The 27,705-nt window shown below is 44.9% G+C and overlaps 1 protein-coding gene across 3 annotated transcripts in view; it reads right to left on the minus strand.

Annotated features, from left to right (window-relative positions):
- Positions 1-27,705, minus strand: part of LOC135204146 (molybdopterin synthase catalytic subunit-like) — a 129,113-nt gene that overhangs the window by 100,746 nt on the left and 662 nt on the right. Inside the window, exon 1 of one of the 3 annotated variants that reach the window (XM_064234166.1) lies at positions 4,613-4,682. The exons of the other annotated variants lie outside the window; for them this stretch is intronic. The gene's annotated coding sequence lies outside the window, so the exon portion shown is untranslated. Of the gene's footprint in view, positions 1-4,612; positions 4,683-27,705 lie in introns of those variants that run through there. 3 annotated transcript variants of the gene reach the window in all.

The following is a 27,705-nucleotide window of genomic DNA, read 5'->3' on the forward strand; positions in this document are numbered from 1 at the left end:
CAGCTACACCCAGTAGACGACAGGATATCTAACAATATGAGAGAGAAGAGTCTTCCTCCGAGGAGGATCCTTCGTGAACACTTCTTTTGCTAACGAGATCTCTTCTTACATGTTGATGAGGTTCCTCGTTGCAGAATCTTCCCTATCCTTACCCGAAGGAAGGGAAGGAGTCTGGAAGTCGAAGGAGACTCTGAGCTGAAATTGGGCGGAACCCTGATTTCTAGCTCTTATTGTATCCTTCTGAATACCTTCTGGGAAGCATTTTTGAGCCCTCATCGCACCCCGAAGACTCTGTAGGCAAACGTTTAAACCATCTCTTCTTCTGTAGATGAAAATGTAAGTACCCGCTGGCCTGGGCACTAAACTTCTATCTGAAAGCGTTGCGTCAGGAATAGAGGGATTTATTTCTTTTGCCAGACATACTATGCTGGCAAGAACCCATTGCCGAGTCTCCATTGAATCTGATGCGTAGATTCCAATGCACAAAAATTCATTTGTCTTCTTGGTCGTTTAGGTCTAAGAGAAACAAAGAATTCCTTCCATAAACTTCCTCAAAGAAGTTTGATGAGGAGCAGTTCCATTTTGTCGGAACACGGAATCTGTGGCCACAAAAAAAAAATCCCATTCGAAGTACATGATATCCTACTCTTGTCGTATTGCGGTATCGTATAAGATCCCGAAGATCTTAATCCTCTGTTATCTCTAATTCCCTTTGTAGAGACAGAGTATGGCCTTTTACAGCGTTCTTTGATAGCAGATATATACATAGGTGATTCTTCCCTCTGAAAGTGAAGAAAAAACCTCGCTATGTGGTTCACAGAGGTATCGGAAGAGGACAGTTTTTCATCATTCCATCTAGCACGATCTGCAGCAATTCTATGTCTTTTAGCCATGACTATTGTCATTTACCTTGAAAAAACCTCTCATTCATGTCCACTTCTGGTCAGTCTGCACGCGGACAGACTCAGAGTGGAGAGGTTTTATAGGTCTATTTATAATAGATTCTGATAGAATATCCATACTCTTGGAAAAGCTTACGAAACATGCTGTGAGAAGAACGTGACTTCTGTGAATCCAACCTCTCTAAGGCCAAAATGAGGCATACATCCTCTCTTCCTTTGACGCCCAGTTATCTTAATATCTGTTAAGAATTTATAACTAGGGAAAAAAAAAAGGCTAAAGTTTATTCCCCTTCTTTAAATTTAAAGATGTCTTATATTGCTACCTCTTCTTGGTTCGAGGAAAAAAGCAGTAGTCCTAAAGGAAGCCTGTTCGTGCTTCTACCTTACAAAGAGATCTATGAAGAAGACTTTCCGCAGGTTCTCACAACTCTTTTCAATAAGTAGACATACGTTAACAGTTATTATCTTCGATCGAGAAGGTTCTCACGGACATGCAAAATCTTGCATCGAACCTCTTAAGGATCGTTACGTTCCGTGTCTGTTCCCAAATAGGTTCTCTTTTGTTAACGCGAACAGGGGCGAAAAAAAGAGATTCTCGATGCTCTTTGCGATATGAGAGAGTCGTGGAATTGGCCTAAGTGATTAAAATAAATCATTTCATCATTCCTTGTAAGCGACCCCTTTTCGATTAAATGGGTAACGAAATCAGGAACGAATCTTGCCGTTACCGAGCCTGCTGTCCGAGAGGCTACTGGACTCTTAGTTAATAACTCGCTAAAACGAGAAAATATCTTGGATGGTGCTTCTGGCGCGGCAGGCGCTTCTGGCGCAATTTGCGCCAGGCTGGCGCTTCCTTCTAGTTCTTTTTAGGTTATGTGCCATAACATCTATGCCTTTATGGTACCCGACATCCTTCACATGTTAATTCCGTTCTTAGTGGGAAAAAACTTTTATATACGTAGTATAGTCCATTCAGGGAAACAACTTCTGCCACTAAGAGAATGTTTCCCATCCGACTCGCCCAACTTCTCTTGAGCAATATCCGAATTTAAAAGGTTGTGTGCGTTTCTCGAAAGGATGAGAGAATTATATATATCGCGCGCTGCCGTATTAGAATCCTTTATAATACTGTCACATTGTGGTAAACAGCATTAATCTAGGAAACCTTTGTAAGGTACTAGGAATTCTGTAGTTAACCTCGGTATGTGCATAAGACTTGACCATACCGTAGTCTTAAAGTGAATTCTCTACTACATTCATCTTCTCACTAAGCATGTACTCTAATAAGCCATGCTTTCGTAAGCATGAGAGCATTATACAATATAGAGTTCCGCTGCGTTAGAATCTTTTAAAAATGTTACCTACGGTAACAGCATTGAAATGTTGTAATATCTTTCTTATTGAAAGCTTCTTAGCAAAAGGCAGACAATATTTTATTTATGTTTGCTTAACTATCCCACTTCAATCAGAGGCTAAAACCACGATTGTAGGGGAGAGACACGGTTATTCATTCCATCCCGCAGGAGAGAGACATGTTACCGACCACTCATGACCGACACCTACATGATACATGCGTTGGTGTCTAAGCGTAGCAGTCTCGTTAGCCGACTGCCTTACTCTTCCAGAGTTGCCAGCTACTCCATTTAATAAAGGAATCTTATAAAATTATTATCGAACTTCAGGAAGTTCTTATAATGCGAAACAAGACTTCGATAAATCTAGAAGCTAAGTAGGTGTTTGTCTTAAGACAATTCCCTTATTACGCGTAGTCCTTCCATATGGAAATTCCTGGAAGGATACTGGTAACTGAGTTGCTTCAGCGAAAGAAGTAACTACGGTATGTGCTTATGATTTGCCGTATCGTATTCTCACACAGCAGATACTCTACTACCTTCTTTCCCTGCCGAGGCAGATAGAGAAAGGATATTCTGGTGCCTGGATCCTTGCACCTAGCGCCTGAATCCTTCCTCGCGCTGGAATGTTCCGCACGCTAAGAAAGGAGACTCGCTCCTGGAACGTTCCGCTTGCGTGGAAGGTCCCGGCGCCCTGGACAGTTCCGAGCGCCTACTAGACCCCTTTTAGAAAGAGCCTCTTGCCCGGAAACGTTCAATGGAAGGATCGTTCTGATTGCCACTCTACTGTAAGGTCCTGCTCTAGCCGTCTGTTTTTCTGGCGCAATTTGCGCCAGGCTGGCGCTTCGTCTCTTTGAAGGCGCCTTGCGGCAAGAAAAATTTTCTAGAACGCGGCTCGCGCTAGTCTGTTAGCTGGAACGCGCCTCGCTGCTGGCTATAGGAACGTAGCTCACGCTAGCTTGCTGGAACGCGGCTTCCTGGCAGCGGCTGGCCTCAGTGTTCTCTTAGTTTTCAGAGAACGCGCTAGATCATCGCTCCAAACATACATTCTTCGTCTTTTCGGATGTAAGATGAAGAGACGCACTTTTTTAAGGATGCCTTATCAATGGCTATCCTTGGCAGTCTGGGACGTTCTACAGAACCTGCCGAGGGGACGCCTGACCGGTGGGGGTTCTCCCTAACCTTCCTGCGGCTGTCGACTTTCCTCCTCCACTGGGTCTGGGAGTTTGGAAGAGGTCTAGGCCTGGAAGCGCTACGGACCGATCAGACGCACCCTCCACTGCACTGGGAACACTATATTCACTTCTTACCTTTTTAGAGCTCGCCTTTTGAGCTCCATCCATTTATCTTCAAATTTGCACATATGAATTTGTAGATTCTGTGGAGTAAGAAGGTGATGAGGATGCAACAACTACTAGAATTGTCAATACTCTAACTGCTCGTTAGTACGAGAGCTCTTAAAGCTTCTAAAGGAAGCGTATCTAGTTATATGCTTTCTGACTTCCTAAAGTAGGAAGTTAGATCTTATATTTCCTTCATCAAGTTCTAACACTTATACACGTATTAGTGAAAAAAAATATCAATATTTCCCTTATTGCAAAATATAAGTGTCTACCGAAAAATTCGGTAGTTTCACGTAATATATTTTTCGAAATTTCGAAGCCAAATTCATTAAAAAATTAATAAAAGCGTATGCCAAACCAAAGACCCAGTACTTCCCTGCAAAAGACAGCCCAGAAGGTCGATGGCGATGAAAAAACGAAAATCAAGTCAGGAGGTAGCAACAACGTATGTTGACACTACCGCGACAGAGAAAATCTGGTTCTAGAACGGTAATCGTTCCTATTCCTGCCACCCAGCGGCAGGGGCGGTAGATCACCTGACCTACCTGCAGCGTGTGCCGCGAAATTCGAATTTCTGTCGGGGACGACGGAGTCTATAGCTAAGTATATATCTGCTGGGTAAGTTCCATGTACAAAAACTTAGTTTACAAAAAATCTAAAGTATACCAGTATTGAAAAAATGTCATAAATACAATTATGTACATTACTAAAATACTCAAAGTTAGTCAACTTAAACAGACGAAATAAAAGTGGAAGAAATTAATTAAAGAATAAAAACAGCTGCTCAACAATTATGCACATTTGGAGGAAACTAGTTTGTACAGCAGTCCTCAAAGGTTTGCTAATTAAATTTCAGCACTACAACTTTAAGATACTTTTAATTAGAAATTACAATAAACTTGGGAACCTTTAGTGATGGAACTTTATTCAAAATAATATTTCACTTATTAATAGGGTTATGCTGTTAAAAAATCTAAAAAATAATAATAATTATAATAATGTAAATCAACTGAACCAGTTCTTCTTGGGGGTGGATACAGTTACGGAAGAGTAGTCTAGTGCTTTTGTTTGTCTCTGGTTTTGCCCCTGAGTGTTATCTTTTGTGTCTTATCTTATTTTTACCAAACAATGAAATCAATACACACTTCAAACTCATGTACATCAAGTGCTGTTCATGATTACTCTGTATGAATAAACTAAGCCATAAAATTTTTCCAAATATGGACACATGTCACTTTCCAATCATTAACACACGACTCATACTATATCATTAACTAATAAAAGCAATTTATACAATCAACAGTAAAAAAAAAATCTGTTCCATCATAAACAAACTGCTCTTATATCACTTATTCAAGCATCCATTTAAATAGTCATGTTGAAGTAATGGGGTGTAGTAGAAAAATTAAATTGTAAGTCTTTAAACTATGTTTGTTTTTTTATTTACGAGTAAAAGACAAAGCCATGCAGCTATACTTTACTCACTTAAAACATCATGTTTTACCCATAATAATAACTTCCAGTTTTGCCAAATACCTTCAAACAAGAGTTTTCATTTTTACAAAGGTAAATTTCATGTTAGGTTGCCCCTTTCTAAATCTATCAACCTTTTTTGGGGGACAGGAAAGGGAAAGCCAACCACTCAGGCACTCTCATCAAACAGCTCCTAAGATAGCAAAAAGAGAGTTGGTGGGTTGGAAGGCAAGACCATCTAAAGAATGATCTAAGGATAAAACTTGGGATTTGATTTGATTTGATTTATATAGATTTTTGGCATTATGCCAAGCACTGGGGCAACTAAGGCCATTCAGCGCTGAAACGGAAATTGACAGTAAAAGGTTTGAAAGGTGTTACAGAAGGAAAACCTCACAGTTACACTATGAAACATTGTTAGGAGAGGGTGGACAGTAAGAAGGAAGAAAGAGAACACGAATGGAGGTACAGTAAAAGGAATGATAGTAGTTGCAGCTAGGAGCCGAAGGGATGCTGCAAAGAACCTTAAGTAATGCCTACATTGCACCGAATGAGGTGCACTGACGGCACTAACCCCCTACAGGGGATAAAACTTGGGAAAAATCAGAATTTGGTAATTCTAAGAAAGCGCTCTTTGCAGAGATATTGTTTATTAATGAAAGTTCTTAACTAATTAATATTGAAAAGGCTTTATATGATGGAGAACAGGTGAGATAACTTCAGAAATGGAGTGAAATATTATTATAAAGTTACAGTCAATCATTAATGTTTTTAAATTAATCCCCAAAGGGCTGGTACATGGTGTCCCACAGAGATTTTCTATATAATATAATTATCATTACTTAACCCTATTCATATGGAACAAGCCCAAAGGGGCCACTAACTTGAAATTCACGCTTCCAAAGAATATGGGGCTCATTGTAAGATAACAGAAGGTAGAGTATAATAGGAAATACAGAAAGAATAAGATCAGCTACATATTAGAAAAGAAAAAGTATACATATTAACAAATTAATGCATATAGATAAAAATATAAACATATAAACTACTAAAATACAAGGAGAATTATTTTACAGCAGTAAACAAAAAGACCGTAAATTTCTCACACTTCTGAAAAGTTTTCAAGTTATTTCACCTGTACTGCATCATATGCATCCTTTTCTATATTGTTCTGTCAAAAGATTTCATTATAATAAACAATATCTCGATGCTGAGCTCTTCCTTAGAATTATGAAGAACTTACAGTTAATAGAAATAGATGTAAAGGCTGGACATGAAGACCAGCAGAAATAAATGTAGAGCAAAATTTTAAGAAAAGGGGGCCAAAGGGACAAAGCAAATATACTTATGCTAACATTATCTAGGCTATTGTTTACAACATATTATGGTCATTAACTGGCAGGAACCAGGCCACATTAGTAGTCTGCAGTTTGACCATTGCCCTAAACACGGTTCCCACGTTGCTTATAAAATGACAAATTTTTAACTAATTTGTATTTTTCATAACTTACAAACCTGAGGTCTTAACATTAGGATACATAAATACTCAGCGCCAGCTGGAAACCGGTAAAGTTTAAAATAATTGTGTACGCAAGGGACTATTGGCAACTGTGCTTGGTCACGAGACATGTGGAGCCACCCACATACCCCTCATTAACTCGTGACCCCGTTAGTTATTTTCTTACCGCCTTTAAGTGAGGACTTGCTCTGCTCCGTCCTTTTAAAGCCGGTTTAGTTTGGCCCCTGTTGTTTCAATTTAGGGTTGCAGTGATAAGTCTTTATCTTCATTCTAACCTACTTGATTCCACAGTCTACCACTTCCCCTCTTGTTTCCATGTGGCAGAGTGGATTGATTAGTGCACCAATCCACTCTGCCATATAGAAACAAGAGGGGAAGTGGTAGATATGGGAAGTGTAGACTATGGAATCAAGTAGGTTAAAATGAAAATGAAGACTATTACTGCACCCTTCTGGTTCGGTAATTAACAGTTTATAAGCAACGTGGGGACTGTGTTTAGGGCTATGGTCAAATTGCAGACCACTACTGAGGCCTGGTTCCCGCCAGTTGAAGACCATATTTACTGCCTTTTGCTTTTGCTTATATTTTTGTTTATGCCTTTGTTTGGGTTTATGAACTATTTACAATCTATTGAAAATGTTTTACACTAATCCCCATGGGACTGGTACTAAATATGGTGCCATTTTGCAAATACAACAAACAGTTACTGACCTAGAGGGGCACAGTAGTAGTCTTCAGGTTTACCAAGACTATTGCCAGCCCCTTGGCAAAGACTGTATAATAAAAATTAAAAAAACAGCAAATATCATAAACATAAAATAAAAGACGGTAAATATTTTCATGTGTGACTAGTGGGAACCAGGTTGGTGGTGATCCTCAGATTAACTTAGGCTGTTCTAAGAATATAATTTAAAAATATACTACATAATTTGAAATGGGGGTAGATCTAATTAATAGCTCTGCGTTGGGTATTTCCTTGGAAATCTACTTTTTCTACAGTATTATGGTTGCTTATTAAGAATTTACTGTTATTTTTTGTTGGTCGACTGTGATTAACCCCACAGGGGCTAGTACTAAACATCGAGCTACAAAAACTTACCAGTAAAATAACATCCATAAGTAAACGTTGCTAATTAACTGTGAAATACTTATAGGCTAAGTAAGTGGGGCCGTGTCAGTTCTACCTTATCCAAGAGTGCTGTCCCCCTAACTTTTCTCTGAGCCTGCTCAGCTTAGACGTATCTAGATCATCAAAATGATATTGTTAAACTACAATAAAGTTTTGTACATACTTACCTGGCAGATATATACTTAGCTATAGTCTCCGACGTTCCGACAGAATTTCAAATCTCGCGGCACACGCGACAGGTAGGTCAGGTGGTCTACCTTACCCGCCGCTGGGTGGCGGGCGTATGAACCAATCTATCTCTCCAGCCAGATTTTTTTTCTTTCACCTGTCTCCTGAGGGGAGGCTGGGGTGGGGGCCATTAGACGTATATCTGCCAGGTAAGTATGTACAAAACTCTATTGTAGTTTAACAATATCATTTTTGTACATGAACTTCCCTGCCAGATATATACTTAGCTGATTGGCACCCTTGGTGGAGGGTAAGAGACAGCTAAAGTAATAAGGAGAGATAAGAAACAACTGATGTTGTAGGATATAAATAACCTTGGTTCTTACCTGTTCAGGCAGAAGACTTCATTGATATTGTCTCTGAGTCTGCGTTGCCTGGAGAGCTACAGCTTAGGACGTGACCTGATGCTGAAAGACTCTCGGATCTACCACTGGGATATGTGATCCCTTTGTGTGGTAGAATCCAAGTCGGATCCTGTTAAAGGGAGTTCGTCCCTATCTTAACAGGTCCTAACCACTACTACTGCAAGGAGCCACACTCATCAGACCACCTAACCAAACTACTAAAGATTAGTATTACGACCTAAAGAGATGCCTTCATGCATCCTCTTTAAGGCAACCAACAACAACAAATACAAGGGGGAAAATTTATACTACTAAACAGGATGAGTTCCAGCTCCCTGCCCCAGCACTGAATCCGCAGATACGTACGGGCCCAAGGCGAAGCATTTTTCGTAAGTGATTCTCACATCACGTAAGTAGTGGTTCGCGAACACTGACTGACATCTCCAGAATGTTGTCTCCATCAGATTTCGCACGGACATATTCTTGTTGAAAGCAAGAGAAGTTGCTATGGCTCTTACTTCGTGTGCTTTCACTTTAAGAAGCCTAAGATGTTCTTCTCTGCAGGATCCGTGTGCTTCTTTGATGAGGCTCTCAAGAAGAAGGACAATGCGTTCTTCGACAATGGACGAGTAGGCTCTTTTACTGAACACCACAGGACCTCTCGGTTGGCTTTCAGTTGCTCTTTTCTTCTAAGGTAGTATTTCACCATTCTCACTGGGCAAAGAGTTCTCTCGGGTTCTTCTCCTACCAAAGAAGATAACCCACGAATCTCGAAGTTCTTGGGCCATGGACTTGATGGGTTGTCATTCTTTGCAAGAAAACCAGGAAGGAAAGAGCAAATGAGAGAGTCCTCCTTAAAACCCACATTACCATCAATCGCCTGAAGCTCACTCACTCTTCTGGCGGAAGCTAGAGCCATCAAAAACAGAGTCTTCCTGGTAAGGTCTCTGAATGAGGCTGAATTAGGGGTTCAAACCTAGAGGACCCAAGGAATTGAAGGACTACATCCAATTCCAGCTAGGTGTCTTAGGAGACTGCATTTTCGTTGTATCAAAAGACCTAATAAGGTCCTGTAGGTCCTTATCTTCCGATAAGTTGAGGCCCCTGTGCCTGAAGACATTCGCCAACATACTACGATAGCCTTTAATCGTCGAAACGACTAAGCCACATTCTTGTCTTAAGAATAAAAAGAAGTCTGCAATTTGATTCACAGAGGTACTGGAAGAGGAAACGTTATTCCTCTTGCACCATCTTCTGAAGACATCCCACTTCGACTGGTACACTCGTAAGGTGGAAGACATCCTCGCTCTAGCGATTGGCCTTAGCAAGCTGCTGACGAAAAGCCTTTCGCTCTGACCAGTTTCTGGACAGTCTGAAGCCAGTCAGACTGAGAGCGGGGAGGTTTTTGTGGTACCTGTCGAAGTGGGGCTGTCTGAGTAGATTGCTCCTTAGAGGAAGCGATCTTGGAAAATCCACTAGCCATTCCAGCACCTCTGTGAACCAATCTTGTGCTGGCCAAAAGGGAGCTATCAAAGTCATCCTCGCGGAATCTGACTCTGCGAACTTTTTTAAAGTCAACCCCAGAATCTTGAAGGGGGGAAACGCGTATACATCGAGTCCTTTCCAATCGAGTAGGAGAGCGTCTATCCCTATTGCTCCTGGATCCGAGATGGGCGAGCAATACAGATCCAGTCTTTTGTTCTTTGAAGTTGCAAACAGGTCTAAGAGAGGCCTGCCCCACAACTTCCAAAGGCTACTAAACGAACATTCATTCCCCCTACATTTAACACAGAAAGTGTGAGGGTCAACCGCAGCTTTCGGTAACCTCACCTTACATCCATCGGTCAAACATACTCTAAACAAAACCGGAGTTTTGGAAACAGAATCAAAATCAGACATTCTACAGGAAAATCCAGCGCAAAGTCAATAACGGTCCACAATCAGCGTATGCCAAGCCAACATAGAGCGAATACGTCACCAAAATGTCCAAATCAATCTCCAGGCAAGCGAGAAATGAAGAATATATCGGAATGAAACGACAACAGTTGTTATCGCTTCAGCGACAGAAAAAAATCTGGCTGGAGAGATAGATTGGTTCATACGCCCGCCACCCAGCGGCGGGTAAGGTAGACCACCTGACCTACCTGTCGCGTGTGCCGCGAGATTTGAAATTCTGTCGGAACGTCGGAGACTATAGCTAAGTATATATCTGGCAGGGAAGTTCATGTACAAAAACTAGGTTTATGCTACATCATTAAGCTCAGCTAACTTTTCAAAAATTAGGTTAAGCTATGATGGCCTTATAGCCTACTATACTAAGATAATTAAAAGTAATTTTTGTGGTGGTCTAACAGCAATGGAAACAAAATACTGGCTAGACCTATTCATAGGCTTAAGACTGAGCTAGTAGGCCTAATCTAATATAGGGTAAACAATCACGGACGATCCATCATAATCACGATGGCCGGGTCTTATTCACTCGATATTTAATTGGTGAAACAAGAATACAATTACGTACAACTCTAAGCATACCATTCAAAAGATTGAAGTTTCATCAACATAATGTGATATATGAAGGCCCCATACGAACTAAAATAAGCATGTGACGCTCTTCGTAAAATGATATTGTTATGTTACAATAAAGTTTCATACATACTTACCTGGCAGATATATACATAGCTAAGACTCCGTCGTCCCCGACAGAAATTCAAATTTCGCGCCACTCGCTACAGGTAGGTCAGGTGATCTACCGGCCTGCCCTGGGTGGCAGGACTAGGAACCATCCCCGTTTTCTATCATATTTTCTCTCTTCCACCTGTCTCCTGCGGGGAGGCTGGGTGGGCCTTTAATTGTATATATCTGCCAGGTAAGTATGTATGAAACTTTATTGTAACATAACAATATCATTTTCATACAATCAACTTACCTGTCAGATATATACATAGCTGATTGGCACCCTTCGGTGGAGGGTAAGAGACAGCTTCTATATGGAATAGACAGGTAAACAACATATGTTGTAGGTATAAATAAAACCTTGGTTCCTACCTGATAGTGGTAGACTTCCGTGGGTGCGTTGCCCAGTAGTCTGCATCACCTCAAGAAACTTTAGCGAGATATATGATCTATGGCCAAGAGTTCTTGTGGGTCTGCCGATGGGGTCTTACCCACTTACTCGGCAGAGCCTAAAAGGACTTTGTCAATGGGTGCTGATCCACTTATATGACAATACACCTTATGAAGGAGCACAACCAAATCCCGACCACCTGATCCTAACCATAAGTTAGAACTACAGATTGTTAAGAGTTATCCCCGAACTCGTCACAACAATCGTAACTCAAAATCACTACGCACACATACATAATTTTCAAAAATTATACTCAACTAATTGGATATGACAAGAATTCTCTTACTGAACAACATAGACGGCCGCCCGTGCTAGCCTAAGTCCTCTATTGTTAGAAGAGACTCGACCCTATCCAAAAAGAAGAAAAGTATAAACGTTTAAGGATTGGTGTCGGCTCCCGTACCCAGAATCGTATCCGCCGATACGAAAGGACCTAGAGAAAAACACTTCTCATATGTCCCACAAGCACGTCTTTTCAAGTAATGAGATGCAAATACTGAGTTGCATCTCCAAAATGGTCGTATCTATTATGTTTTTAACGACATATTCTTATGAAACGAGAGAGACGTCGCTATAGCTCTAACTTCATGAGCTTTTATTCTCAACAGTTGTAACTGTTCGTCAGGACAGGCCTTATGAGTGTCTGTAATGACGTTTCTTACAACGAATGCCAGCGCATTCTTGGACATCAGTCTTGTGGGTTCTTTTACGCGCCCCAAAGACCCCCCCCCTTGTCTGAGCCTCCCATTTGATGCTTTCTCTGAAGGTAGAACTTTCAGAGCTCTCACAGGACAGAGAGACCTCTCTGTTTCTCTGCCTACGAGATTCGACATGCCTTAGACTTCGAATGACTTAGGCCAGGGATTCGTAGGATTCTCGTTTTCCGCTAAAAACAGGGTCTTAAACGAGCACATCGCTGAGTCTCCCTTGAATGCTACTTCATCCTGCAGAGCATGCAATTCACTAATTCTCTTTGCCGTAGCTAAAGATAATAGGAATAGGCATTTTCGGGTAATAATGTCTCTAAACGATGCCCGATGAGGAGGTTCGAATCTTTCCGATGACCGATACTTTAGAACTACGTCTAGGTTCCAGTTCGGAGGTACTGGTTCCTTAGACTTTGAAGTCTCACAAGACCTTATGAGATCGTGGAGATCTTCATCTGCCCGATCTAATCCTCTGTTCCTGAATACAGCCGGGAGCATACTTCTATATTCCTCTATTGTGGATACGGCTAGATGAGATTTTTCTCTCAGGAATAGCAGGAAATCCGCAAATTTCCGCTATAGAGGTAGTGGAGGAGGACAACTTCTTGGATCTACACCTCCTCCTAAATACCTTCCACTTCGACTGGTATACTTTCGTAGTGGAGGTTCTGCGTTCTCTCGCGATCGCGCTTGCTACTTCGCGAGAAAAGCCTCTCGCTCTGACAAGTCTTTCGATAGTCGAAAGGCAGTCAGAGCGAGAGCGGAGAGGTTTGATGTTTGTATGAGAAGATCCGTCCTTCCGGGTAGGGATCTTGGAAAGTCTACGATCACTCTACCACCTCCGTGAACCCTTCCTGGGCCGGCCAAAAGGGGGCTATTAACGTCATCCTCGTCTCCTTTGAAGCCATAGCAAACTTTTTCATTACTAACCCCAGGATTTTGAATGGGGGAAAAGCATAAACGTCTCCTCGATACCCATTTTAAGCCGGAAGCATCTACCATAAGTGCTCTGGGATCTTCCACGACCGAGCAAAACACTGGGAGCCTTATTTGAAATGAATGTTGCTAAGAACTCCACATGAGGAGTTCCCCACAGAGACCAGAGATCGAGACACACTTCCTCGTGTAGAGTCACTTCTGTATGAAGGACCTGGTTCCTCCTGCTGAGCCTGTCCGCCCTCACATTCCTTTCTCCCTGTACGAACCTTGTCATCAGGGAGATGTTACTGTGATACGTCCAAAGTAATAGGTCTCTCGTGGGCTCGTAAAGGAACGATGAGTGTGTCCCTCCCTGTTTGCGAATGTAGGCAAGTGGGGTGGTGTTGGGCGTCAACTCGTCCCCGTACTCCTCAAGAAGAAGGGTAGTCAACACCTTCTAGTTAGACAGACCTTCTCTTCCACTATATTTGTCATCCGAGTTTTCCTCTAACTCGGGATCTAAAAGCGTCTCCGCTCTCCTTTCCGAACCTTCTTCTTCTTGCGGAAACAACCCCTAACAGGAGAGGGGTTAAGAGAATGATAATCCTTCCTCTTTCCCGCTCTCATAGTCTTGGAAGGCGTCATAAGCTTCGGCTTCTCTAGAATTTTAGAAGACTCTTCATGCTTACATGACGCTTCCCCCGTTTCCCTTTGCCAAGCGTCATGGATGACGTCTTTTGGTGACGTCTCGATGACGCTTCTCGCTTGGAAGACGCTCCGCTCTCCAAAGGCGTCCTCCTTGGCGTCAAAATATTGGACGGAGCGTCATGCTATGCTCCGTTTCCAATGACGCTTCGCGTCTAAAAGACGTCTTACCTCTCTCTGGCGTTACGAAACTCTCGTAAGCACCTGTTCTCGCTCTCGCACTAAACGCTTCTGTAAGCCGTTTAGAGGCCGTTTCCCATCTGTATGACGCTTGTCGTTGAACAGGTAAGAGAGGACGAGACTTCTTAATTGGAAGCGTCACGTCCTTCCGACGTTGCGTTCGAGATGACAGTTTCTCTTGAACTGCTATAATGATTTTTCTTGACGCTTCTCCCACGTCCAGTGCATGACGTCTTTCGTCATCACTCGGTGGGGAAAAAGGAAAGGGTACTTCTGCGTACACTTCAGGTGACGCTGACGCCCCCTTCGCTTTCTTGCTAGAAGACGGAGAGTCATCTGAGAAAACGCTCCGGACTAAAATCCCTGTCAGGCGTCCTATGACGCTTCAGCGGTTTCGACAAGTTCAATTCCCTCCACCCTCGTTTATGAGGGAGAGGAGGGACGAGAAACACTCGCGAAGGACGCTTTTGTTTCTATAGTGCCCTTGAGCCGTCTGCAACGAAGCAGAGCTAGCTGAAGGGACGTCTGACTGTTGGGATTCCCCACAACCTCCTTAAGGCTTTCGACTTTCCTTCTCCTCTGGGCTTGTGAGCTTGGAAGAGGTCTAGGCCTGGGAGCGTCGCAGGAGCCTGGCACCTACTGGTGCTTGGAGGAGAAATGTTTCATTTTCCCTTTTTAAAGGGACGAAAGGCGGAGCTACCTCTCTTCTCTGGAGCCTTCCTTCTTGCGGGAGGTCTGGAGATCGGACCACCTCGAAAGGGCTGCATAGAAGTGCTAGGTTCTTTCTTGTCAGAAACAAAAAGAGGTTTCTTCTTTCTAGCTGACTGCGTCAGAAGATCTTGAGTCGCCTTCTCAGTTAAAGAGTGAGCCACGTCCTTCACTAACTGAGAAGGGAACAAATAGTCAGACAGAGGTGCATCCAGTAGAGCTGCCCTCTGCGGATGTGAGACTGCCTTTGTTAAGAAGGCGCCATACACCGTCCTTTTCTTCAAAAGACCTGCTCCAAATAATAAGAGACTTAAAAACACAGACATCCTGTACCGCTTTGTCGATGCAAGACAAAATGCATACAGGGCTTCAGGTTCGATTCCCTGTGAATCGAGAGCTTTCTTGGACATCACCCCAAGGGACCAATCTAAGAAGTTGAAGACTTCCAATACATGGAAAAGTCCCTTGAGGAGATGATCCAGTTCTAAAATACTCCATGTAATACGAGCAGAATTAAGACTAGGACGCCTTGAAGCGTCAACTAACGTCGAAAAGTCTGCCTCTGTTGTAGAAGGGAGAGCGATACCCATATCCTCCCCCGTCTTGTACCATCTGCCTCTTTTCCCAGCTAACCTTGCTGGAGGCATGCAAAATACTGTCCTGACTAAGTCTTTCTTCGACTTCATCCAGGAGTCTAAGGCGTTTTAAAGCCCGCTTCATCGAGATGGTGGGCTTCATCTTCAGAAAAGACGAAGGCTTCTTCGCCTTCGCACTCGAAAAGAGCGAGCGCGGAGAAGAAGGAGCAGCCGGAGTCAACTCGTCTCCGTATTCCTCCAGAAGCAGGGTAGTCAACACTTTATAGTTAGACAAGCCCTCTCTTCCATGATCGTCATCATCCGAGTTTCTTCCAACTCGTGATAATTCTGATTTTCCGTTCTCCTTTCAGAGCTTTCTTCCTCTGGAGGAGACAAACTCCTGATAGGAGAGGGGCTAATGGAATGAAAGTCTTTCCTTTTCCCCGTTCTGATCGACTTGGAAGGCGTCACAACCTGCGGCTTCTCTTGCGCTTTAGAAGACGTCTTGTATGACGCTTCCCGCTCTCCGAGCGTCATGTATGACGTGTCTTGTTGACGTTTTGATGACGCTTCGCGTCTGGAAGACGCTTCGCTCTCTAAGGGCCTTCCTACCTCGGCGTCACAATCTTGGGGACGGAGCGTCACGTCTAAGATCCGCTTGAAATGACGCTTCACTTCTAGAAGACGTCTTTCGATCTTCTTGTCTTACTACACTCTCGTCAGCCCCCGTTCTTCGAGCAGGTGCGAGAGGACGAGACTTCTTAATTGGAAGCGTCACGTCCTTCCGACGGGGCGCTAAAACCCCCACAAGAGATGACAGTTGTTCCTGAACCGCCATAATTATCTTTCTTGAGGCTTCTCCTACGTCTAGTGCATGACGCCTCTCGTCATCACTCGGGGAAGAAGCATGAGTGGTACTTCCTCATAAGCGTCAGGTGACGCTGACGCCACCTTCGCCTTCTTATAGCAGACGGGGGCGTCATCCGGAGAAGCGCTCTGGGCTTGAATCAATGTCTTGCTTCATATGACGCTTCAGCGGTCTCGATAATTTCGACTCCTTCCACCCTCGTTTGCGGTGAGGGAGAGGGGAGATAGGGCCGAGAAACACCTCGCGGAAGGACGCTTTTTCTATAGCGCCCTTGAGCCGCCTGCCACGAAGCAGAGCTAGCTGAAGGGACGTCTGACCGTTGGGGATTCCCCACAACCTCCTTAAGGCTTTCGACTTTCCTTCTCCTCTGGGCTTGTGAGCTTGGAAGAGGTCTAGGCCTGGGAGCGTCGCAGGGACGATCAAACGCCCCCTCCACAACACTGGGAGAACTCACTTCACTGTAATGCTCACTTTCACTAGCCTTACCTTTGAAGTCAGCCATCTTGGACTTCATGTCTCTAATTGTAGCTTTCAGATTGGCGATTTCCGATGCCGAATCCGAAAAAGCACTCTGAGAATGAGATACATAGGGAGATCCTACATCCGTAGGATTAGAATTATCAGTGAAAGGCTCAATAGGCCTTGAACTCACACCTTTCAATCGTCTAATTCTATCCCTCTCTAACTTCTTCAAATAAGAAGTCAAAGTCTTCCATTCTTCTGTCATTCAAACCCATCGCATTCCTTACAAGTGTAAAAGCAGAACACTGAACTCCCCTACATTTACGGCATACAGTGTGAGGATCAACCGAAGCTTTCGGTATCCTCACCCTGCAGCCTACATTCACACACATTCTCACACTCACATTAGAATCAGACATACTGAGAAAATTCCAAAAGAGTTATTCCAAAAACAGTCCACAGTAGCGAATGCCAAAACACGATCCAAATACGTCACCAAAAAGCCGAAAAACGTTGATCAAATGTTGAAAAAAAGAATCCAAGTCAGGAGGTAATAACAACAATGTTGATACCACCGGCGACAGAGAAAATATGATAGAAAACGGGGATGGTTCCTAGTCCTGCCACCCAGGGCAGGCCGGTAGATCACCTGACCTACCTGTAGCGAGTGGCGCGAAATTTGAATTTCTGTCGGACGACGGAGTCTTAGCTATGTATATATCTGACAGGTAAGTTGATTGTATGAAAAATATGTTTTCAAGGCAGTTTTGAAATCCAATATGGCAGCTATCGTGAGGCTGGCCGGTCTAACCACAGACAATCCACCATCTTTCCCAGCACTCATTTGAACAGTGTTAGTCCCCTTGAATAAGTACAAATAAGTGCTGGTAAGAGTTCAGGTGTACGATTGTTGTGATGAAAGTGCCCCAGCGTCTATGGGTACGAGTGGCGTGCGGATTTATCACAGGAAATGGGAAGTTTATTGACACAAGCGACTCCGCAAACATCGAGAAGGCATGAACCTTCTAAATATTTCGAGTTGTAAGTAAAAATTTTGAAAGCGTTTTGGTGAAGTTTGCACTGTGTTGGCCACCCTTTTCATTACCCTCTGTTTAAATCTTAAAATATGGCCTTAATTTCTAACTTTGGAGAAAATATGACAATTTGTCCAAAATTGCATTTTTCCTAACTATACAAACCTGAGGTCCTTTTACAATAGGAAGGTACTAGCGGCAGCTGGATAGGTCGTAAGCTTTCGAACAAGGGGTTCGGTAGTTAACTGCTTGTCCGACAGGCGCGCGCGCGCGACTGGGAGGTAAACAAATCACTTTTGCTTTTGGCCCAAGCAAAAACTGCAGAGTGAGGGGTGGCATGAGGTGGGACTATGTGTAAAAGGACCTCAGGTTTGTATAGTTAGGAAAAATGCAATTTTGGACAAATTGTCATTTGTTCCGACACGGCATACAAACCTTCGGTCCTTTTTACAATAGGAAGACTCACTTCTTGGTGGGAGGAATCTGAGTCTTTTGTGAACAGACTGGTGTTCGCCCAACCTTGGAATGCCTCCCTGGTCGTAAGAGCGAGGGAGGGATCCAAGCCTCTGTCCGATTGATCGGGGTGTGCACCGCAGGATCAATGGTCAGACCTCTGGACCGAGTACTAAGAGAGAGGCAAGCGTATCTCTTCGTACCAGCAAACAAGAACAAGTTCCTATTTGCAAGAGGCAACATAAAGTTATGGTTTGTCTCTTGTTGGCATCCACTTCCCCCCCCTTGTAGGAGGAAGTGGTGGATATTCGCTCCCATCCCTAGTGAAAGGGATAGGATGGGGCTCTGTCGAGTATCTCACCGGCATCTCGTCCTTATTCAGCAAGGTGATGACCGTATCCCTCTACCCACAGGTAGAGGGGGAGAAAAAGATATGAAGAGAAGCCAGTCACTCTCTTTCACATATCTATTCTTACAGTCACACCAGGACTCGATGCTGTTCAGCCTGCTAGGGTCTGGGTTAGCTACACAACGTGTTGAGCAGCCACCACGGGTCCCAAGGAAAACGATCCAAGGACCTGTGGGCAATATCCAAAAGGTAGAAGGAGGTGCCAGTGGTCTGGTTGTACCAGACCCCTGCCTTCAGTACCTGCGCCACGGAGTTCTTGTGTAACTCGAGGGAGTGTACTTCTAGGTCATCTTGGTGCTGACGAAGAGTCTTCAACACTCAGCCTGGGATGTCGAGTTTCTTCAGAAAGCGCGGTCGCGCTTTCACAGGACAAAGCGCATCTCCTTCGCATCGAAGGCGGTGAAGTCCATTAGGGAGGGGATTGTGAAGGACTCTAACCGATCGTCAGGAACCGAAGGGTTCAGAGTCTTCGCTACGAATTCGGTACGAAATCTAGCGTCACGAATCCCCATCCCCTGGATGCTTGACTTCGCAGGAAAAGTCATGCAATTACCTCAGAGGAAAAGAAGGGAATGGTCGTATGACCTATCCCTCTTCTCGACTTCGGTGATGTCCTGTACCCATACTGGTCTATCCGTCTGCAGCGAAGTTGTTCTTCTCGGTAGTGGATAGGACACCGACACTCAATGGTGGGTGTCGATGGTATGGGTACTGTGACAAGCCGTTAGGACGAAGAAAAGACTATGGAAACAACCGAACTAAGTCCACAGCCGAAGTTCGTAACAGGACTTGGGGTCGCTCTGACAGCTGCCGACTGACTGCGTTCGGTAGGAGGCAAGTTGTCCAAGCACCCGAGCAAGTCACGTGACCTTCGCCTTAAAAGGGTTATGCCAAGAGATTAAACAAATAATTTGTTCGTCACCGATGCCAGAAGGCAAGTGATGACTCTCTTAAGGCATGTGCCCAACAGGCGAAAGTCAATTGCCTTCTAGAGACCGAGGTCCCTGATGGCAAGATATCTCATAGTATAGTTTGATTCTCGGCTAAGGAGGAAAACAACACTATGTGTCGTTGAAGACGAAGGTGTACAGAAAATGCAACCTACGTCTTCACAGCTGAACCGAGAGAAGGATTCTCAAGATTCTGAACCTGTGCTACAAAGACTGAGAACGCTAACCGCTATTCATTGCTGTCCGGTGAGGATCGTAGTTGCAATAAAAGCGGAGCGCTTTTCAGTAATGAAGACAGGGAAATACTGCCTGAAGAACTGCTTCTCATGGGCTGAACATTTGAAGTAGAGCTGTCAGGTCGGAGAGTAGGCGATGTCTTCTGACATATCTGTTAATTCGGGGCGAGCAATGAATAATTGCACACCTACGAATACAAGATATTTTGAAGACAAACTCAGATGTCTGCAAAAATCATTCGCATTATCGCGGTGCGATGCAGCGGGAGACTAGTACAGACTTCTGTTACCGTGCGGTAAACAGAAAGATGAAAGAGTCCAAGAGATATCTCTGTTGAAAATTCTCGCAATGTCGAAGGCGATGAAATCGAGCGTCACAGCAGTAGATGGTCCTTCATTATTGCGAGAATCCCCGTTAATCAGAGACCTAAGTCCATGATTGTTGGGCAGAGATAGGTTCGGTAGTCAATCAAACCAGGGGAGAGAGAGACGTAACCGACCGTGCATCTCCGAGACCTATCTGATACTGAGCCGCTATCAGGCAGTTCAATACGCAGTAGCTCTCGGTGACTCGTCATCCTGAGGTTTGCCAGGTTAATCCATTATTCCACGAAGGAATGCGTTCGGCTAGAACCATCGAGCATAAAGAATACGCTCGAGCAATTATATTTAAACGAAACGGATTTCGGTAAATACAAAAGCTGATTTGGTGTTGTCATGACAATACCAAGTATCTAAAATCGAAACTGATAACTGCTGGGAGGTTGCAGGCAACCCCGAGTTGCAGTTCAATTAAGATACAATTCGTCTCGGTCACAAACCGTAGAGTTAACTACGGTATGCGCCTACCCCCCGGACAATTCAACTGTTAAAAGAATCATGTCCGCGAGGGTAATATACGTAGTATATTTGTAGGTTCTGTACCACGACCTCCATCCTAAATTCTTTTCCTCTCGAGGAATGAGAATAAGGATTGGAGATCGACCGCCTTCGTTCTCTAGTCAAGAGAGTGAAGGAGAAGTCTTTCCCAAATGAAAGCTTCAATGGTGAACAGAATACCGAAGACGATAGTTCAAGCCAAACTGGAAGTTCCCGTCCGTTCTTCTCTATTCCAGGTTAATCGCCTACTGTGAGATACTCTTCTTTCAGCAGCAGTCTTCTTCCAAATGCTAGAAATTACAGGAATTCGAGCATAAGCGAGGTTCCCGATTATCGTGTAACAATTATCGGGGATTCTCGCTCACTTTGGACCGTGGTCTCGCCTAAGTGTTTGGAGATCGTAAAAACTCGAACACTCTGAGTGCGCTAGAAATTCCGTAGAATTCTAAGCACTCTGCGAAACCCCCACCGAATTCGTCAAACGATATCGGCTGGTGGTCCTCCCGATTCCCGTAGAAATCGAGAAAGGGGCAGGATCCCTCCTCAACGACCGGGGCTTACGTCAGGTAGGACCCGAAGGTCCCCCCGGTAGCGCAGTCCCTAACGTGGGATCTTTACAGAGAAATATCTGTAGGATCCCTCCCCTTTCCCTCGTAGCCGTAAGGAGAGAGGGAATGGGGGAGGAATTGGATACTGGCTCGCCTTCCAGCGGAACTAGCAGTTGGAGAAGAAAAGGAGCAGCCATCGCCTTACGGCGATGGCCTCTCAGAGCCTGGGAAAACGTATCGTCAGGAGAAAACGTTTTCCCCGAGGAGGGTTACGAACTCATACTGTAGGTAAGGGTCTGCCGCCACTGTGAACGTCGTCTGGGTGGGGCTGATCGACACCTGACAGGAGAGAGCCGATACCGTCCTCCGACTCATTCCAGTCCTCGTCGAGGTCGAAACCTCTGGAGGACCTAAGGGGTATTCACAAATACGGTTGTCCGAAGACACATAGAAACGCCTCTGTCGCAGTGTAGAGGAGGTGAAGTAGCTTGTTCGACCGGCCAGAACTGAGAGCGCCTTCTTGTCCGGAGACGAGAGACTACCCTGGTTCAACACAGTCGGCAAGCTCCGATCGCGGCAGACCCACCGTCGATTTGGGTTCCCTCTCGGGCCCCAAAACGACTCGAGCCGAGACGTGGCTCTGCTGGTGGGAGCGGCGATCCTTCCCGAGGTCGTTGTGCTGACGAATCAGCGCCATAACCTCGGCAAAGTTCCTCTGGATCTCGGAAGTCACAGCATCTTGCAGAGTAGGACCGTTAAGCCCTTCGAACAAGAGCATATTCCGAGAACCTTCCTCCTAGAAGGGGGAAACAGCGACAGCCCTCTCCCCGGTCCTTCTTCTCCATCCACTTGCGCATACGTCCTGGCCGGTCCAAGAACCGTGCCTGGCACGTAGGGCGTCGTGGTGGGATCATGAGGGGCGCACCCCTCACGATCACTCCTCAATACCTCGCTCCTCCCGGTGTAACCCGAGGAGGTTGAAGGTAGGGGAGAGGCAGACCTGACGCTCCCTCCTCGCTCGCTGGCAGAACCAGCAGGCTTGGAGGGCTGCAGGCGATCGTCAACCCGCGGTGGCGATCGAGCTGCAGGCCTGGTCGAACCGTCTCGCTGTGGAGAACGGCTGGACTGAGCACAGCGGCCCCCGATCTCGAGTGTCAGAAGAGCTGGTGCTGGTTGCCGTACCCGATCGCTCTCTGTGAGAGCGACGGTTAGGCGACCTGCAGGCTCCACTGTCACAGTGAGACCGGTGCTTGTCCTCACGGCACGTCACGTCGCTGGTTCCAGCCGTGGCTGGCACCGGCGAACAGAAGGGAGGACCTCTTCCCAGCCTCAGCCCGTGGCCGGTCGTGGACCGTCACGTCCCCGGGTAGCCAGCTGGTCGCCGCGAGAGCGAGAGCTGGTCTGGTGAGAGTCGCGTGAGCGGCTGTCACCAGTCTTCCGCCCCGTGCCGTGAACCTGACGCTGAGCGGACTCAGAGGTCTGGTTCCTGGCTGCACGGTCGCTGGGTAGGCGACCGTACACTCGGTACTCCCGCGAACGAGAGGCCGAGACGGACCCTGATGCAGTGGCAGAACCACTGACACCAGGCGAGGAAGTACCGGTGTTAGCCGGTACCCCTCTGGTCCCCGTAGTCTTCTTCCTTGCGGAAGAAGCGACGGGCCCCGCTCCCGAAGGAGCAGGAGGACCAGCGGAAGGAACCCTCCCGTCCCACCGAGGTGAGACGGGTCCCGAGAAGCTCCCGAGGGAGACTTCTTAGGAGGGAGGAGGCAACCTTCTTCTTCCTCGGCTGTGAAGCCTTAGAAGTCGAAGGGGAAGAGGCGGCAGCCGACGACGATGAAGAAGATGAAGACGACGACGACGACACCTTCCTCCTCTTCTTCGTCAGCTTCCTCAGGACAGACGTAAGATCTGCTATCCAGGGCGGAGCCGGGGCTGCTGTAGCCGAAGCCACAGGGCCCGGACGCACCTGTACAGACAGACCAAAGTCTGGGGTAGTACCACCACGAACAGGGACGACGTCAACAGGTATGGGCATCTCAGGAACAGCAGGCACAGCCAGCACAGCATCGGTAAGGACAGCCAGCGCAGCAACGGCAGGGACAGCCAGCGCAGCAACTGCATGGACAGTCAGCCCAGAATCGGCAGGTACGGCAGGCAGCACTGGAAACACAGGAAGTGGAGCAGCAGCCAGCAACATCCTGTTACCGGCGGCAGGTCCGGGGCGAGCTCTAGGGCAGCGGAAGTGTGGTCGCGGCAGCGCGGCCACCACGAGCGGCGGCGGCACGCCCCCCTCTCGGTACGGCGAACGGCACTTCACGGCGGCTGTAGGCAAGACTGTTACCACGTGAGGCGAGTACACCAGGTGAGGAGGGACGTCGTCACCTGGAGCGTGGTCACCACTCCATGGGTGACCGCAGTAGGCCCAGACATAGAACCGCAGCCCCTGGACACTAGCAACGCCCTGCAAAATGGAAGGACGCCCATACCTCACCAAGGTCCACCCTCGTGGCAGTAGCACCTGCGGAAATAACAGTAGTAGCGATTAGTGGGGGGAAAAGTCCCCTCGCGCGGGGGTGTGAGCCCTCTCCGAACGAGTGGAAGACCCCGAATACAATTGTACATCGGGCACCGAGCGCCCTCCCCCACGCTCGACGGATCGGGCGAGGAGAAGAACGCAGATAACCCCCCCCCCCCCCCCCAAGGGGAAGGGCCATCTGTGGGAGCAGAGCGGGGGGGGGGGGGGTCTCGTTCCCCACCCCCTTGCACAGCACCCATGTACCCAACAATAATAATAAGAGCCCGAGAGCAATCGTGCCCTCGGCCCGAATGCAAGGGCATAAGGATCAATTCCCTGACTGAGCGGAACTTGAACCAAATAAATATTGATGCAATCAATTAAAATGAAAAAGAATCTTGCATTACGATTCACTTCACAATGAATAAGGGCTCGGATCGAGCGCATTTGCGCCCTCGGTACCGAGCGCAAGGGTAAAAGGATCCATTCCCGATTATGAATGGAAACCTTGATCCATAATGAATTGATGCAATCAAAATATATATGAAAATGAAAAAGAATACTGCGCTTGCGATTTCACTTCATACAAATAAAATGGGGAAGGATCAATTCCCGGGAAATAGCGGAAACATTGATCCAAGTAAACAATGCAATCTCAATAAAATATGAAAATGAAAAAGAACTGCACTTGCGATTTCACTTCATTCAAATAAAAAGGGTAAAGGATCAATTTCCGGGTAAGCTCGGAAACTGATCCAAAATGAGTATTGCTACAATCAAAATAATATATATGAAAATGAAAAAGAATACTGTACTTGCGATTCCACTTCCATACAGAATAAGTTTTCGTGCCGAGCGCATTCGCTCGGCAACGAGCATACAGGTCAAAAAAAAAATATAAATGAAAAGAGCACTTACTTACGATTTTCATCTACACATTTCCAACCAAAATATACGCTTGGAGCGAGCGCTCTCCCGCCCTCGGCACCGAGCATACACAATACGAGGATCATTTCTGGGAAAATGAATTCCCGCACTTACGCCCTTCAGTCCCGGCACTCGGGTAATCGGAGGGCGTGGTGAAACCAAGATCCTTTAATTCACAATTGAATTCAATGGAAATAAATATGAAATGATTGTACTTACAATTCAGTTTCACTAGATAAATAGAAAAAGAAAAACACAACCATGCGAAAGCAACGACGATGAAGCGGGCAGAGAGCGATGATACACGTCCACACGCCAGCAGGCCGAAAGCAAAAGTGGTTTGTTTACCTCCCAGTCGCGCGCGCGCGCCTGTCGGACAAGCAGTTAACTACCGAACCCCTTGTTCGAAAGCTTACGACCTATCCAGCTGCCGCTAGTACCTTCCTATTGTAAAAGGACCGAAGGTTTGTATGCCGTGTCGGAACAAACTAACTTCAAAAGGAGAGTAGAGGTCTTTAACTCCTTCTCTCACCAACAACAACTCGTGACTGATGACCATCTCCGGTGTCCGGACACATTAAAAGTACTTAGGGTAAAACACCAGCTACTACCAACCCTCATCACGGTGTACAGGTCTTATTCACTCGATATTTAAATGGTGAAACAAGAATGCAATTACAACTCCAAGCATACCATTCAAAAGATTGAAGTTTTGTCAACATAATGTGATAGTATATGAAAGCCCCATACGAACTAAAATAAGCATGTGATGCTCTTCGTAAAATATTTTTTCAAGGCAGTTTTGAAATCCAATATGGCGGCTACCGTGGGATGTACCGGTTTTGAACAGTGAGGAAAATCATCTTTCCCAGCACTCATTTGAACAATGTTAGCGTATGTATGTAACGTTTATTGATCTTACTCAAGATTGCAGTTGTAATCAGCACAATAAAACAACATTTTGTTGCCTATATTACTGAAAGTATGAAACTCCACAGTGCTTATTTGATTGTTATTATACACATTTTGGTCTCAGTTCACTCCACATTGCACTTTAAACCCGTTGCTGTTGCTGGTTCCTAAGCGCGCGTGCCACAAACACAATTACGAACAGCAGACGACGAAACTGCAAAGTTTTATTCCCTAAGTTGTTTACTTTACTCGTTATTTAGTTTAAATTTACTTTGTTATTTAAAAATGTTAATGTAATTCATGTATATTATCCCTTTTTTGCAACCAAATTACCCCGAAAAATTACAGATATTTCTAATGTAGATACAATCAAATGTTTCTAATGTTTTCGTACATCTGGCTGCCGAAAACCATAGAGGAACGACTACGGAGAAGTGCATAGAGGAAAGACTACGGATAATTGAATTATATAATTTTTTTTTTTTTTTGCTTTTTTGTTTTTGCTAGCACTTTTCATAGATTTCAGTCTATATTAGTATTTTAAATTTCTTTAATAACCGTATGCCAGAAATAAATGTAACCTTTAATGTTTGCATGCTTTAATGTTTGCATGCTAAGAATGGCTAAATCATCGTTGCCACATTAGTGGAGGCTTCACACATACGCGGTTTCATTATTATAAACTGTTTCCATGAATTCTAGTTGTCATAGTAATGCAATAATGATAAAATTGCTTTAATATTTATGTATATATACTTCCAATACATAGCCTAATTTCACCAATTTCAACGTTTTGTGTGTAGTCTTATACCCAGTTTGGAGGGTCAAGTTCAACACATACCGAATGGCAACAGAGAGAGAGAGAGAGAGAGAGAGAGAGAATTGAAGGCGAAAGAACAAAGAAGGAAAGGGGTGGCGGGGGGGGGGGGTGGGTAGGTGGAGCTTTATACGCGTTCGTATCCATTTCTCTGCATAATGGAGTTTTTATCTCTTGGTATAAGGACAAGTGTCGTTATTCTTTACGTTTAGTGATTCACGATACCCTTATAAATTACGGCACTGGGTGTAATGCACTATAGCAAAATCTCGTTCTGATGCGAGTGTTCATTACAGAAATAGGTATTGCCCAAAAACGTGCTTGCACTGTCCCTGAAACCCATAGTGGGTATGCTGCTTAGTTGTCAATCAAGTTTTTGGTAATCAAGTATTTTTTACAAGCTAGCTATTGAATAAATTTGTATTTTTCTCAATCAAAACATATGCCCCTCAATGCTAACTTTCCACTTGTAACGACTTTCTGGTCATTGCAAATTCGGCCCCATAATTTCTTATGGTGCGAAAACAGAGGCGCATCGACCGAAATCGATTGCGTCACACTACGGCGATAATCCGGCAGTAAAACATCTTCATATATCTAAAAAGTAAATAATAAAGATATATATGCGCATTACGATTATACCAATTACATGAAGAGCTGATAATCTGCATGAATAACTGGTAAACTGTTCTGCAAGAAAGTTGAGTAAAGCAATTATTTGCAATAGGTACGAAAGTCAAGATGTCGTGACGTCATAATACAGGACTTGAAAGAACGTTCTAATTCCAAAAAATAATTACTTAAATCTGAGTCAGAATCGAGTTACTTTTTCAATAACGAATATTTTCAAATAAATCATCATAAATATGTAAAATATTGATGTTTTACTATTTATTTAAAAAATTATCGAAGTGCATACTTCGTCGTCGTCTTCTACAAAACAGTTGTTTACTCGGTGAGGAAAAGTTTTCCGTTTGTTGTGATAAAAGTGCCCCAGCATCTGTGGGCACAAGTGGTGTGCGTATTTATCACAGGAAATGGTTAGTTTATTGACACAAGCGACTCCGTAAACATCGAGATGGTGTAAATCTTCTAAATACTTCGAGTTGTAAGTAAAAATGTTGAAAGCGTTTTGGCGAGATTTGCAGTACGTTTGAGACCTTTTTCACTACCCTCTGTTTAAATAGTAAAATTTGGCCTTAATTTCTAACTTTGGAGAAAATACTTACTTTGAAAGGAGAGTAGAGGTCTTTAGCTCCGTTTCTCACCAACAACAAGTCGCGACTGATGCCCATCTCTCCGATGTCAGGGTGCGTTATAATGTACTTTTTTTGCGATTGTACACGCTGATCGAACATGGTCCACCCTGGACCCTACGGTTATTTACCCTATTCGGAGGGTGGCCAGCCATGATAGTCGGTGAGTTGGGCCAGTCCACACAATGTTTTACCCTACTAGCATTAGGTAGGTAGGTAGAGATGGGTTTTG

The sequence above is a fragment of the Macrobrachium nipponense genome, chromosome 44 (genome assembly GCF_015104395.2).
Source record: "Macrobrachium nipponense isolate FS-2020 chromosome 44, ASM1510439v2, whole genome shotgun sequence".
Classification (NCBI taxonomy): Eukaryota; Metazoa; Arthropoda; class Malacostraca; order Decapoda; family Palaemonidae; genus Macrobrachium; species Macrobrachium nipponense.